The sequence below is a fragment of the Rutidosis leptorrhynchoides genome, chromosome 4 (genome assembly GCF_046630445.1).
Source record: "Rutidosis leptorrhynchoides isolate AG116_Rl617_1_P2 chromosome 4, CSIRO_AGI_Rlap_v1, whole genome shotgun sequence".
Taxonomy (NCBI): Eukaryota; Viridiplantae; Streptophyta; class Magnoliopsida; order Asterales; family Asteraceae; genus Rutidosis; species Rutidosis leptorrhynchoides.
In genome coordinates, this window is record NC_092336.1 from 580746905 (window position 1) to 580764280 (window position 17376).

Sequence of the window (17376 nt, forward strand, 5' to 3'; positions counted from 1 at the left end):
AAATGCAAGAATTGTAAAGTCAAATCCAAGAACTACTTGACCGTGGTTTTATCCAACCTAGCCATTCACTAAGGGGCGCTCCGATTTTGTTTGTTAAAAAGAAAGATGGATCCCTACGAATGTGCATCGATTATCGTGAACTAAATAAATTGACGGTTAAGAACCGGTATCCTCTTCCGTGCATTGATGACCTCTTTGATCAACTACAAGGGTCTTGTGTATATTCAAAAATCAATCTCCGCTCGGGCTATCATCAACTAAGGGTTAAGGGGGAAGATGTCTCCAAAACCGCTTTCCGTACTCGCTATGGTAGTTACGAATTCCTCGACATGCCATTTAGTCTCACTAACGCACCGGCGGTGTTCATGGATCTTATGAACCGCGTGTGCTAACCGTATCTCGACAAGTTCGTTATTGTATTCATCGATGATATCTTGGTCTATTCTAAAAGCGAAGAAGAGCATGAACAACACCTCCGACTCGTACTCGAACTTCTTAGACAAGAACGACTCTACGCCAAATTCTCCAAGTGTGAATTTTAGTTGAAGGAAGTTCATTTTCTTGGTCATGTTGTAAGCGATCAAGGTATTAAGTTCGATCCTTCAAAAATCGAAGCCATTAGCAAATGGGAGACTCCTACTACTCCTACTCATATACGTCAATTCTTGGGTCTCGCCGGGTACTATCGTAGATTCATTTAAAATTTCTCTTTGGTTGCTCGTCCCCTAACCGCGTTAACTCACAAGGGAAAGAAATTCATTTGGGCAACCGAGCAAGAATTCGCATTCCAAATCTTGAAGAAAAAGCTAACCACCGCTCCTATCTTGTCACTTCTCGAAGGTAATGATGATTTTGTTGTATATTGCGATACCTCGAAATATGGTTTTGGGTGTGTATTGATGCAACGAAAGAAAGTCATTGCTTATGCCTCTCGACAACTGAAAATTCATGAACGGAACTATACGACACATGATCTCGAATTCGGAGCCGTTGTCTTTGCACTTAAAATGTGGAGGCACTATCTTTATGGGACCAAAAGTACCATCTTTACCGATCACAAAAGCCTCCAACACATCTTCGATCAAAAGCAACTAAACATGAGACAACGACGGTGGATTGAAACCTTAAACGACTACGAATGCGGGCTTCGTTACCACCCCGGGAAGGCAAATGTAGTAGCCGATGCCTTAAGTCGAACGGAAAGAGCGGTGCCTCTTCGTGTCTGAGCTTTAAACATCACCATCCACACCAATCTTAATAATCAAATCCGTTTAGCCCAAGATGAGGCTCTCAAGGATGAAAACATCTCTCTCGAACACTTGAACGTCCTCACCTCTCGATTTGAAGTTAAAGAAATCGGACTCCGATATTTCGCCGAAAGAATTTGGGTACCTAGTTATGGGGACCTACGAAGCCTTATCTTAGACGAAGCCCATAAATCAAGATATTCGATTCACCCCGGTGCCAATAAGATGTACCACGACCTCAAGGAGCAATATTGGTGGCCGAACATTAAGAGGGACGTTGCTACTTATGTTGGAAAGTGCCTAACTTGTTCCAAAGTCAAAGCCAAACATCAAAGACCGTCCGGACTACTACAACAACCCGAAATCCCGCAATGGAAGTGGGAAAGGATAACGATGGATTTTATCACCAAACTACCAAAAACGGTGGGCGGTTATGATACTATTTGGGTTATTGTTGACCGTCTCACCAAATCCGCACACTTCATCATCATGAAAGAAACCGACAACATGGAAAAACTCGCACAACTTTACATTAAAGAGATCGTAGCCCGTCACGGTGTACCTTTATCAATAATTTTTGACCGAGATGGACGTTTTGTTTCTAGATTTTGGCATACTCTACAAGAAACGTTGGGAACGCGTTTAGACATGAGCACCGCATATCATCCACAAACCGATGGACAAAGCGAACGCGTTATCGATTTCGAAAAAGCTTGGGATAAGCACTTACCTCTCGTCGAATTTTCTTACAACAATAGTTATCATGCAAGTATCAACGCCGCACCATTCGAAGCATTATATGGCCAAAAATGTCGTTCACCTCTTTGTTGGGCCAAAGTAGGCGACACATAAATCACCAGACCCGAACTCATTCATGAAACAACCGAAAAGATCGTTCAAATTCGAGATAGACTTAGGACGGCCCGAAGTCGTCAAAAGAGCTATATCGACACTAGACGCAACGACCTCGAATTCCAAGTCAGTGATCACATAATGTTAAAAGTCGCACCTTGGAAAGGTGTAATCCATTTCGGGAAATGCAGGAAACTAAATCCACGATATATTGGTCCTTTCGAAATTTTGGAGCGCGTTGGAACCGTCGCTTATCGTTTAGATCTGCCGCCTCAATTGAGCTCTGTTCATCCTACTTTCCATGTATCGAACTTGAAGAAGTACCTTGCCAAACCCGAACTCGTCATCCCTCTCGAGGAGCTTTCTATTGATGACAAACTTCATTTCGTGGAAGAACCGATTGAAATTGTGGACCACTCCATCAAAACGCTAAAACAAAGCCGAATTCCAATTGTCAAGGTCCGTTGGAACGGCAAAAGGGGACCCGAGTTTACTTGGGAAAGACAAGATCAAATGCAAAAGAAATACCCTCATTTATTCGTGGATCCGGAAACGCAAGATCTCAAGGAAGAAACAACGACTACTACGCCTACTTAAATTTTGGGACGAAATTTCCTTTAAGGAGTAGGTAATGTAACATCCCGCCTTTTTCCGTTTACTTTTTGTTTAACTATTTTAAAGTCCGTTATATATTTATAACATCTCCCGTTGATACGCGTTTTAAATTAACTCGTTTAGGTAATTCACGTACCCGAATGAAACTTGAGGGACCAAACTCGCCAAGGGACCAAACCTTTGACTAGATCAAAGGGTCAACCCTTCACTCTCATCCATTCATTTCTCCTCTTTCTCTTTTTACTACTTTAACTTTCTCTCAAACATTCAATCCAAAGAATCATCATCCAAACCCGATTTAGCAAGTGTTTTACAAAACAAATTACATATTTGGAATCCTTGCATCTTCCTCTTCGATTCCATACCGATTTCATTACATTTGGGTAACTTTCTAAAATCACTAGATTTTGTGTTCTTGATGTTTTTAACTTATAAAAGTGTTAATTAGTGTCTATGGCTCAAGTCTAACATGAATATATGATTTGTATGCTCGATCTTGTTGTTTTGAAGTAACTAGCATGAACTTGAATTTTGGTGTGTTGTTCTTGAGATTTAGTTGCTTAAAAGTTGTTAGATGTTAAAAGTTCATGTTTTAATTGTGTTACTAGTATCACTAGCTTCAATTTGATGTGTAGGTTGCTTTAGAAAACTTCATAAACTTGATTATTGATTTTTGTTTTGTTTGTTAGGGTTTGATAGGACTAAATGTGAACATTTGATGCATTGAATTCCATGAATTGTTGTTGTTAAGTGTTTGGTTGGATTGTATGCTTGATTACCTTCGAAACGGTATACCATTTATGTAAAATGGATCACCGAATCATGAAATGAGTGTTATGAACCTGGATGCAATTAATGATGAGCATTAAATACGGTTTTGGTTGTTGTAATTGGTAGATTTATTGATGAAATGTGTTTAGTTGTTTTCCTCGTCAAATTACCTTCCCAACGGTATAAGATACATGTTTTGATTGTTTGTGGATCACAAATTGTGTTTGTTTGGGTTTTGGTTCGTGCACTTGTGAAAAATCAGCAATCAGACCTGTGCACTGATCTGGACGTCGTCCAGATTCCTGGACGCCATACAGGCCTTCACATCTGGATGCCGTCCAGCCAATCTGGACGCCGTCCAAATGAACTGTCAGGTTCTGATTTGGTTGGTCATTTTTCGTTTAATTCTAAGTATGCTACGCACCTCCGATTCACATGTAACTTGTTTTAACATGCTTATATATGATTAAAAACCTCAGAAAAATAGTCCGGGACCCGAACCGAACGTGTTTACTTTTTCGTTGACTTTGACCCGACCAAAGTTGACTTTTAATCAAACTTAACCAATTACTTATGCAATCATTCTAACTTCCTCTTATATACTTGTATCTTGCATGAAACTTGACAAATTTGATTTCACATGCTAATTAATCGAGTCGTATCGAGCCATAGGACTAATTGAACACTTTGACCGACCGTGTTTACCGATATTGACACAACCTATTTGTTTAGGTCAAGACTAGCAATTATCCTTGCACACGTTACTTTGTGAAGTACTTTATACTATTCGTGCAACCAAGGTGAGATCATAGTCCCACCTTGTCAACAACTTTTACTCTTTAAACAATGGGATGAGAAACATATACGTATTATACTTTTATGCTTTGAATAAAGTACGAAAACAAACATTCCACGTTCGAGTTAGAACAAAAAGGCCTCAATTCAATTATCATTAGTTACACTTGCAGGGTGTAAACGTGAACTTATGTTATGTGATCACATGGGCTTGACAAGCCCTCATTCGGACGGTTCGCTACCGTTAGCGGATGAAATATATTTTCGAGTATATAGTGTAGGTTCTAACACTATGATAATGGGGTACGTGAACAGTTAAGTCTTGATAATTGGGTGCTCCACAAACGTATAACAACTTTGGAATGAAAACGATTTTGATAATCAACGTTATGGCAATACAAAATCTTGTGGTTCAAAAACAACGTTTACTACTGAGACGACCAGACCCAATCCATAGGGACGAATACAATAACATATGATAACATTGCGAGGTACTTGACCTCTATATGATACATTTTACAAACGTTGCATTTATTCTTAAAAGGCAAACTATCATTACATCAATATTTGACATTTTCGTCTAACATTTCATAATATCCAAATGACCTAACCTGTCATTTACTTATTTATATTCTCTATTGAACTCCAATGACTCGAATGCAACGTCTTTGTATCATGGCTTAAAAGGTCCCAAGTAGTATCCTTAACATGAACTAATGCACAGCGGAAGACTTAATTCATACCTGAGAATAACATGCTTTAAAACGTCAACATAAAGTTGGTGAGATATATAGGTTTGATGCTAGCAGCGTTATAACAATGGAACACAAGATTTCATATATAAACATTTTAATAAAAATATTCTAAGTGGTTGAGCACTTGGTAACCATACTTAACATTTAATCACGTCGCATATTCCCTTTATTATGAAATCTTACTACACCGTACCAAGGTGTAGTCACGAAACGAAGTACTGTGCAACCGTTGAATACTGGTCGTCCAGTCCGGTTGGGGTTGTCAGGCCCGATAGATCTATCAACAGGATTCGCGTTTACAATACCGCTGTAAATATTAGTTACCAAGCTACAGGGAAGTATGCCAGTGGTACAACTCAACGTAGAATATATTTTTCAGTTACTTGTGTCCATAGCGTAAAACATAAAATACATGTATTCTCATCCCGAAATATTTAGAGTTTAAAAGTGGGACTATATACTCACTTTTGTCTTGAAGATATGTAATTTCGACTTGGTCTCCGATTGATATCACGAACCTATCCATATATAATATATCAATACCTTTTCTTTTTAAACAATCGTCACATATATATACTTATAATACTTTTAATACTTTTAATAATTCCTTAGTCCGTAGTTAGCAGTCCGATGTTAGTAATTCAATTTTAATGGTTCATATTTAGTTGTTTAATAAACCCCCAATGAAATAAATAAAACCCCCATCGTATATGTATTGGTCGAGATTAATCTTGACCCATGGTACCGGTGTTGTCAAATGACGTGTTGCATACATAAAGTACCGGTGTTGTCAAATGACGTGTTGCGTACAATCATGGGATCTTATGATTAATCTTCTCGTATTGTTTACGGGTGATCCTGAACCATATAAAATTAAATTATGAGTACATATGTATAAAATATCATGTTACTTTAGGAAGATGTGATTTATTTAATTTTCTCCAATTATTTTCGTGGCTAAACTAGTCTTGGATATCCGATTTTGTTTTGGTCATAATTTCTTCGTTACAACTCCGTTTTCGTTGATTCAACTTTCCACTTCCTTGGATCGAGTCCCTCTTTAAGAATATGAACTGTAAATACCTTAGTTTGTATTCTAAATCATAGGTCATAGGTCAAATTTTGGTGAAACTTATGAAGTTAATCATTTTTGTTACAAAAAAATCATTTAATGACCATTTTTCTAAAAATACTTATACTATGAATTAAATCATGAAATTTTTATGTGTTAACATATTCATAAGAAATATCATTTTTCCAGAATATAAACCTCCAATTCAAAGTTCAAGATGGTTTTTAATTATCCAACCCAAAACAGCCCCCGGTTGCACTCCGACGTCATAAAAACAGTTTTTTAAGGTATTCTTTGAAAAACCAAGTTATACCTTGTTAAATTAGCATATATTTAAGTTATATTACAGGTCTTGAAGTATTTTAAAAGTTAAGTTAGAAGGATCTATTTAGTTTGCAAACAAGTTTGAAATCATTCAAACTATGTTTTTGTTGTTAAAATTGTATACCATACAATAAGATAGCTATATATATATGAATCGAATAAGGTTATGAACAAAGTTACTACCTCAAGTTACTTGGACAAGATTACTGTAAAAGAGGAGTAAAAACCTAGAACCAAAAGAGTGATGAAATTGGATGAAAGATTGGAAGCAACTTAAGACATAAACTTGAATTGAAAGTTGTATTTTTGTAGTGTTTTTGTTGATCTTTTTATGGTGGTGTTTAAGGTGATTCTTGAGAGGATTTTTGCTGGAGTTCTTAGAGAGACATGAGGCTAGTAAGTGTGTGTGTTTAGCTAGAGAAATGATGTTCCAAAAATTGAAAATGGATGCATGTATTTATGGTGGTGTAAAAGGTGTATAAATTTGTAATTTTGTGAAAAGATCTTTTAATCATGTGAAATTGTCATACTAAATAACAAAAGTAGTTACCTTATACATAAGGCATGAACAAGGGCTGGTTGGTGGTGATTTGATGTGTATATACCAATAGTAAATACGTATAAAAGCTAGGTATGATACGAGTACATATACTCTAGATATACGTATAGAAATCTTGTGAAAAATGGAATGAGGATTCAAATATAGCTATCTTTTGTGAATATACTTATATTGTTTTATGTATTTAAGTCTTTAAAAGTGATTAAATACATTATATATACGATATATGTATAAACATTATAGGTCGTAAGTATTTATGTCAAATAACGTTACGTATAGTTATCGTTTTGAAAGCTTAAGTTAGTAGTTTTAAAATATACTTATAACTTATTGTTATTAATACAAAATGAGATATTTAAACATCCTTAAATCATGTTAAATATGTATATATACATATATATACACAAACGTATAATTAACATATATTGTATAGTTCGTGATATCATCGGTCAAACTAGACGGTTAAACGTTATGTAAAACTCTTTTCAAAATCATAAATCTCAACAATTTAGATTGCTTATCATGTTGGTAAGTTTTAATTTATGTAAATATTAATCTTATAAGTGTAAAACGATCGGAAAAATCCGGGTCGTTACAGTACCCACCCGTTAAAGAAATTTCGTCCCGAAATTTGGTAGAGGTTGTCATAAATAACAATAGGAATGTTTTCATGACGAATATGAGGTATTAATAGAGTTTTATCATTATTGGAAGATATGGATAAAATGATTCGGTCATGTGAAGCGCACGAGTGAAGCTATCACAAAAGAATGAAATGAGTGAATATAGAATTGTTTTAACCGATGTCGAGATTAGGATTGATTTCCAGAATTTAAGGGATTTAAAGAAAATCTTATGTAATAAGATTTAGTTCTTCGATGATTTAGAAAACAGGATCTCCTTTGATTTAATGCGATAATCTGTTTCGATTTCTTTGTCGGATATTTCACTATAAATCCACCTCCTTCCCTTTCTTACTTCCATACCTCACATCTCTTACTCTTCCTCCTCTAATTCATACCTTAAGGTATCCTTTAAAATGCTTCATCCCGTTCTGATTTTTGTTATACTTCTAACTTTCATATCTTTAATTCTTCTCTTTCATATACCGCTAGAAGAATCTATTCACTTTTATGATTTTCTTGGAATTATAATGTTTCTAATTCTCCCGTGTCTTTACGTCGCCATACGTATTGATACACACGGTTTGTAGTTTCTGGGTGGTTATTGGGTTTGATATCTTTCCTTATATTTCGATGCTCCTGCTTCTATTTTCCATAATCATTGTCATCCATAGTTAATACTCTCTCCTATTTGCTGTAATCTATACCCCAATTTCTATTTTGGGACTTTGTCCCTTCGTTTCTTCTTCCCGTCCTTGAGTCAAGCGATCAATAGTTCGAAATTCGTAGGTATAAAATTCGGAATGAACATAGCTAATGCTCTAAGAAAGGAATGGTAATGGCACGATTTTGATTTGTCAAATTACCAGAATATCCAGGAAAATAGAACTATCAAGATGATTTGTTCTTAATATGTTTCGGAATTGGATAGAATGTAAAAGTCGTGTAACATGGCACATGATGACGGTACTGTGAATCATCATATTCCATTAGAAACTTAACATGACTTACTGTAATATAATGAAGTTGATCAAGTTTCATTATATTATACTAGTTCATGCATCAGTTCCCAACACTGCTTCAGAACATTCCTATTTTAAACTTGAAGGATTTAGAAACTAACACAGTTTCCTTTATATTGTAACGCAGATATTACAGAGAGATAAATGATTTCAGATAAGGATAGTGGTGAAAATATCTTCAGAAATATGAAAGATATGATAATATCTTGGAATTTCTAATGTCGAAGGATGATGATGAAGATTGACCCGTAAGGGTTTAGATTCAGAAGCAAGGTGTTTGCTACAGAATCGTCATAATTCTTTATGTACAAGTTTAGTCCTTGTAACTTGTTCAGAGTCTCCTTCATGGTTTGTTCAATCCGGTTTTCAGTACCAATTTTCTATCGAGCGTTCCTAACACTTCCTTCTTTTATCATCAACATTTGGTCATTAAGACCTTCTACAACATGCTGCTTCGTCAGTATTTTCAAAGTTATCGGATCTGGGTCATTGGTTATCAAACCAAGATGGTTTAAGGAGAATTGTATTTTTAGATGATTAAACGCTGATGGTAATATGATGGAATATAAAAGGTTCTCCGGTAACGATGGCGAAAGAACAACGTATATATATATATCGAGATTGTAATAAGAGTAGTCTTACTGAGATATCAAAGTGGAGCTGTGACAAAATTAGTTAATTGAAAAGGAATCGGGTGATTATTTTTGCTAATGGATGATAAGGAATTCGATGCGGATACGTTTTAACTATAACTTCGAGTTCAAAAAATTTTTAGGTGCATAACTGTATGCATAAATCTTTATTCCGTAGACGAGGTGCGGCTGGTTGAACTTCTCGATCGAGATGTTTTCAAGAATCATGAAAAGTTGTGAATGCGAATTGTAATCGTCAAGATACAAATGAGGTTTAAAATAGAATCAAGTGGCAAACTTGAAGGATTGTTTAGTTTCATATGTAATAATCATCATTTTAACTCATTTTTAATTGTCCAAAGTTAGCAGTCCAATAGTCCGATTGTCCAATGGTTCAATAAATTCATATATGAACTAAATATATAATATTCGAATTACTTAATACGTATCGTGACCCGTGTACTGGTCTCGGTGTCGATCACAACTCAAAGTATATATATATTTTGGAATCAACTCCGACCCTGTATAGCCAACTCCCACCTTCACATATAGAGTGTCTATGGTTGTTCCGAAATATATATATAGATGGATCAATATGATAAGTCGAAACCTTGTACACGTGTCCCGTTATTTAAAATGCGTAAAATAAATAAATATATATCATGACCCATTATACAACGTGTTGTCTCAGAATTAATCCGACGTGTTGTTGTACATGTGTCCCGACGGTATGTAAAGTACAGAAATTAAAATTGCAAGAATGTAAATTGCGATAAATTAAATATTAATCAGTTAGCTGGGAACAGTTAGCCGGAACAGTTAGCGTGTAATCCTATCACAATTTCAATTAATTAATTCATCTGTTTCTAACAATTTTTATTTTGCCAATGTTTCTTCATTATGCCACTTGTTGGATTCGGATAGGTAAAAATCCAAATATGAAATTTAAATGGAAATGGTTAATCTGGGGTGAACGGATACGTATATCGGTAATTGTAAGTAGGATAATAAATGATCGTTGAATCAGATTCGAAGAATGTACAGTGTAACTTGTTAATGTGAATTCTAAATATTCCTTGGGTACTACCCACCCGTTAAAATATTTTCATCATTAACAGTTTGTACGAATGAAATTTTTAATTACAATCTTTATGAAAATATATTTGCATATATATTTTCTTCGGAGGTAACTATGAATTTAATGAGTCAATAAAATATTCAACTCATTTGATTTATCGTTATTACTAGATTACATAATCTCCAAAACATTAGAGATTACATAATCGTCATGTCGAACGAAGAACGATACGTAAAGAAGAGGTAATCGGTGTAGAATGATATGTAGAACAAAGATCATATTCGAAGTTCAGATGATGATGTTGAGGTACGTGGTGCGGATGTGATTGTTGGTGGTGGTAATGATACGGTTGGTGTTGATGCTGATGATGTCGTTGACGTCGATGATGCTACTGGTACTGAAGATTGCGAGGTTGATGTTGTTAACGGTACTGGTTATGCTGCTGGTGCTGCTGCTGGTGTTTGTAACCTTCGCACCGTGTTCTCCAAAGCCGTCACACGAGCGCGAAGTTCGTTAATTTCTGCTAGTACACCAGGATGATTGGCGGTTGGAGTGAGCGAATGAACAAGATCCGAAATATGGGATAGGATATAATCGTGACGAGATACTCGAGAAATGAGAGAGAAAATGGTTTCTCGAACAGGTTCGCCGGTAAGTGCTTCAGGTTCGTCGCCAATGGGGCAATTCGGTGGGTGAAAGGGATCACCTTCTTCTTGTCTCCAATAATTTAGTATACTACGAACCCATCCCCAATTCATCCAGAATAGATGATGAGAAATTGGTTGATCCATTCCAGTGACGCTGCCTTCGGAGCCCGAATGGAAATCCATATCAGCGTAGCTGTCGGAGTCGGAGGAATTCGAACTGGACGCAGAGTTCATCTTGTACAGTCGGGGAAATGAATTTTTGGTTTGGAATAGATTATAGGAGTTGGGTTTGGTATTCTTCAATACATAATTTACATATGTATTTATAATACTCAAAATCCCGTGAATTACGGAGAATCTTTGAAATTCGTCAGGCAATGTCTATAGCAACAGATACGCTAGGATACGAATTTTGTCTATACACTATCGATGCACCAAATGCAGTAAGACGTGTCTAGACTTAAGAATACTAAGCAGGCAATTCTTAAGGATGATAAGCAGATGATTTTCAACTAGATATGATAAGCAAAACTTTTGACATGTAGACACGGTCAAAGTCCAGACTCACTAATGCATCCTAACAACTACCAGTTAGACACACTAATGCAAGGCCTGGTTCGCTAAGACCAACGCTCTGATACCACATGAGACGACCAGACCCAATCCATAGGGACGAATACAATAACATATGATAACATTGCGAGGTACTTGACCTCTATATGATACATTTTACAAACGTTGCATTTATTCTTAAAAGGCAAACTATCATTACATCAATATTTGACATTTTCGTCTAACATTTCATAATATCCAAATGACCTAACCTGTCATTTACTTATTTATATTCTCTATTGAACTCCAATGACTCGAATGCAACGTCTTTGTATCATGGCTTAAAAGGTCCCAAGTAGTATCCTTAACATGAACTAATGCACAGCGGAAGACTTAATTCATACCTGAGAATAACATGCTTTAAAACGTCAACATAAAGTTGGTGAGATATATAGGTTTGATGCTAGCAGCGTTATAACAATGGAACACAAGATTTCATATATAAACATTTTAATAAAAATATTCTAAGTGGTTGAGCACTTGGTAACCATACTTAACATTTAATCACGTCGCATATTCCCTTTATTATGAAATCTTACTACACCGTACCAAGGTGTAGTCACGAAACGAAGTACTGTGCAACCGTTGAATACTGGTCGTCCAGTCCGGTTGGGGTTGTCAGGCCCGATAGATCTATCAACAGGATTCGCGTTTACAATACCGCTGTAAATATTAGTTACCAAGCTACAGGGAAGTATGCCAGTGGTACAACTCAACGTAGAATATATTTTTCAGTTACTTGTGTCCATAGCGTAAAACATAAAATACATGTATTCTCATCCCGAAATATTTAGAGTTTAAAAGTGGGACTATATACTCACTTTTGTCTTGAAGATATGTAATTTCGACTTGGTCTCCGATTGATATCACGAACCTATCCATATATAATATATCAATACCTTTTCTTTTTAAACAATCGTCACATATATATACTTATAATACTTTTAATACTTTTAATAATTCCTTAGTCCGTAGTTAGCAGTCCGATGTTAGTAATTCAATTTTAATGGTTCATATTTAGTTGTTTAATAAACCCCCAATGAAATAAATAAAACCCCCATCGTATATGTATTGGTCGAGATTAATCTTGACCCATGGTACCGGTGTTGTCAAATGACGTGTTGCATACATAAAGTACCGGTGTTGTCAAATGACGTGTTGCGTACAATCATGGGATCTTATGATTAATCTTCTCGTATTGTTTACGGGTGATCCTGAACCATATAAAATTAAATTATGAGTACATATGTATAAAATATCATGTTACTTTAGGAAGATGTGATTTATTTAATTTTCTCCAATTATTTTCGTGGCTAAACTAGTCTTGGATATCCGATTTTGTTTTGGTCATAATTTCTTCGTTACAACTCCGTTTTCGTTGATTCAACTTTCCACTTCCTTGGATCGAGTCCCTCTTTAAGAATATGAACTGTAAATACCTTAGTTTGTATTCTAAATCATAGGTCATAGGTCAAATTTTGGTGAAACTTATGAAGTTAATCATTTTTGTTACAAAAAAATCATTTAATGACCATTTTTCTAAAAATACTTATACTATGAATTAAATCATGAAATTTTTATGTGTTAACATATTCATAAGAAATATCATTTTTCCAGAATATAAACCTCCAATTCAAAGTTCAAGATGGTTTTTAATTATCCAACCCAAAACAGCCCCCGGTTGCACTCCGACGTCATAAAAACAGTTTTTTAAGGTATTCTTTGAAAAACCAAGTTATACCTTGTTAAATTAGCATATATTTAAGTTATATTACAGGTCTTGAAGTATTTTAAAAGTTAATTTAGAAGGATCTATTTAGTTTGCAAACAAGTTTGAAATCATTCAAACTATGTTTTTGTTGTTAAAATTGTATACCATACAATAAGATAGCTATATATATATGAATCGAATAAGGTTATGAACAAAGTTACTACCTCAAGTTACTTGGACAAGATTACTGTAAAAGAGGAGTAAAAACCTAGAACCAAAAGAGTGATGAAATTGGATGAAAGATTGGAAGCAACTTAAGACATAAACTTGAATTGAAAGTTGTATTTTTGTAGTGTTTTTGTTGATCTTTTTATGGTGGTGTTTAAGGTGATTCTTGAGAGGATTTTTGCTGGAGTTCTTAGAGAGACATGAGGCTAGTAAGTGTGTGTGTTTAGCTAGAGAAATGATGTTCCAAAAATTGAAAATGGATGCATGTATTTATGGTGGTGTAAAAGGTGTATAAATTTGTAATTTTGTGAAAAGATCTTTTAATCATGTGAAATTGTCATACTAAATAACAAAAGTAGTTACCTTATACATAAGGCATGAACAAGGGCTGGTTGGTGGTGATTTGATGTGTATATACCAATAGTAAATACGTATAAAAGCTAGGTATGATACGAGTACATATACTCTAGATATACGTATAGAAATCTTGTGAAAAATGGAATGAGGATTCAAATATAGCTATCTTTTGTGAATATACTTATATTGTTTTATGTATTTAAGTCTTTAAAAGTGATTAAATACATTATATATACGATATATGTATAAACATTATAGGTCGTAAGTATTTATGTCAAATAACGTTACGTATAGTTATCGTTTTGAAAGCTTAAGTTAGTAGTTTTAAAATATACTTATAACTTATTGTTATTAATACAAAATGAGATATTTAAACATCCTTAAATCATGTTAAATATGTATATATACATATATATACACAAACGTATAATTAACATATATTGTATAGTTCGTGATATCATCGGTCAAACTAGACGGTTAAACGTTATGTAAAACTCTTTTCAAAATCATAAATCTCAACAATTTAGATTGCTTATCATGTTGGTAAGTTTTAATTTATGTAAATGTTAATCTTATAAGTGTAAAACGATCGGAAAAATCCGGGTCGTTACAACTACTACACCTATGATTTCACCAACGTTTTTCGTTGACAGTTTTCTATATGTTTTCTCAGGTCCTTGAACGCTAAATGTTACATGCTTCTGTAGTCTACTTTTTGATACTTGCTTGGATGTCGAGTATACATGCATACGGAGCGTCTTTTGACTTTACTTAAATTTGTGTCGCATAGGTTTCATTCGTACTTAAAACGTTGTATCGTAACTAGCTTTTGAACTACTTTGTAACACTTGAAACATCTTTACTTATGAAATGAATGCGACATACTTTCAGCCAAATGTTGTTTAAAGACTTATGACCACGTAACGGGACCTAAGTAGACGGCGCCGTCAATGTCGATTTTGCCGGGTCACTACAGTTTACTAGCTTACTTCCAATCTTGCAAATCTATTTCAAGTGATCATCTAATCTCAAGAAATCTTTCTTATTTACAGTAAGATATCTTTCTAATTCAAGGTAATAGTCATATTCAAACTTTGATTCAATTTCTATAACTATAACAATCTTATTTCGAGTGGAAATCTTACTTGAACTTGTTTCGTGTCATGATTCTGCTTCAAGAACTTTCAAGCCATCCAAGGATCCTTTGAAGCTAGATCTATATTTCTCATTTCCAGTAGGTTTACCTACAAAAATTAAGGTAGTAATGATGTTCATAAGATCATTCGATTCATACATATAAAACCATCTTATTCAAAAACTTAAACTGGTAATCACTAGAACATAGTTTAGTTAATTCTAAACTTGTTCGCAAATAAAGTTAATCCCAATAACTTGATTTTTAAAATCAACTAAACACATGTTCTATATCTATATGATATGCTAACTTAATGATTTAAAACCTGGAAACACGATGAACACCGTAAAATCCGACATACGCCGTCTTAATGAAACCGGGGGCTGTTTTGGGTTAGAAAAATAAAAACTATCTTAATCTTTGAATTGGAAGTTTATTTTCTGGAAAAATGATATTTCATATAAACATGATACTATATCCAAAAATCATGGTTAAACTCAAAGTGGAAGTATGTTTTTCAAAATGGTTATCAAGATGTCGTTCTTTCGACGGAAATGACTACCTCTTTAGTAAATGACTTGTAACCTGTATTTCCGACTATAAACTTATACTTTTTCTATTTAGTTTCATAAATTACAGTTCATTATGAAACCTTAGCAACTTGAATCACTCAAAACCGATTTAAAACGAAGAAATTATGGGTAAAACAAAATTAGAAAATTTTACTTGTTGTAGCTACGAAAATTTTACGACAAATCTACACTAATCATATCCTAGCTAACTTATATTGTATTATACATGTATTCTAACATATATTATGTAATCTTGGGATACCATAGACACGTATACAATGTTTTGACATATCATATCGACCCATCTATATATATTATTTGGAACAACCATAGACACTCTATATTCTGTAATGTTCGAGTTCGCTATACAGGGTTGAGGTTGATTCCACAAATATATATACTTTGAGTTGTGATGTAGCTTGAGACGTGTATACACTGGGTCGTGGATTGATTCAAGATAATATATATATTGATTTATTTCTGTACATCTAACTGTGGACAACTAGTTGTAGGTTAGTAACGAGGACTGCTAACTTAACAAACTTAAATCATAAAAACGTAAAAAAAAATGTTGTGAATATATTTCAATCATACTTTGATATATATGTACACATTTGTTATAGGTTCGTGAATCAACCAGTGGCCAAATCTTATTTCCAACGAAGGAAAAATCTGTGAAAGTGAGTTATAGTCTCATTTTTTACTATCTAATATTTTTGGGATGAGAATACATGCATTTTTATAAATGTTTTACAAAATAGACACAAGTACTTGAAACTACATTCTATGTTGGATTATGAATACCGAATATCGCCCTTTTTAGCTTGGTAACCTAAGAATTAGGGAACAGTACCCCTAATTGACGCGAATCCTAAAGATAGATCTATGGGCCTAACAAACCCCATCCGAGGTACAAATGCTTTAGTACTTTGAATTTTATACAGACGAGAGGATTCTGTTATACAGACGAGAGGTTTTGGGGATATTCTATATGCATTTTGTTAATGTCGGTTACCAGGTGTTCATGATATGAATGATTTTACCTTAATGCAGACGAGAGGATTCTGCTTGAGGATTATGTTTATAAAATGAAATCTTGTGGTCTATTATTATTACAATTTGATATATATATAGATTAAACCTATAACTCACCAACATTTTGTTGAAGTTTTTAAGCATGTTTATTCTCAGGTGATTATTAAGAGCTTCCGCTGTTGCATGCTAAATTAAGGACAAGAATTGGAGTCAGCATGCTTGTATAATATTGTTTAAAAACTGCATTCGAAGACTTAAGTTATTGTGTAATATTATTGTAAACCATTATGTAATGGTCGAGTTTAGATTATCATTATTTGATAATCTTCGTAATGTTTTAAACCTTTATCGATAAAATAAAGGTTATGGTTTGTTTTAAAAATGAATGCAGTCTTTCAAAAACGTCTCATATAGAGGTCAAAACCTCGCAACGAAACCAATTAATATGAAACATTTATAATTGATATGAATGGGACATTTCATTCATAGTTTTAATATTGCGCATAATCTGTATATAAAGATGGATCACAAGATTTCAGTTGTTTCATCCGAAACGTTTATCAAATTATTCTACAAGATTGAGCACCCTGGTAACTAAACTTTAACGTTATAATAAGTACCCCTGTTTTAACATACATGCAACCAACATGTACAATACACGCAATCCAACGTGTACTAAACTCAAATAGCATACGTCTGTTTTATAGTTCAGGCTAGGGTTTCTAAACCTGGAA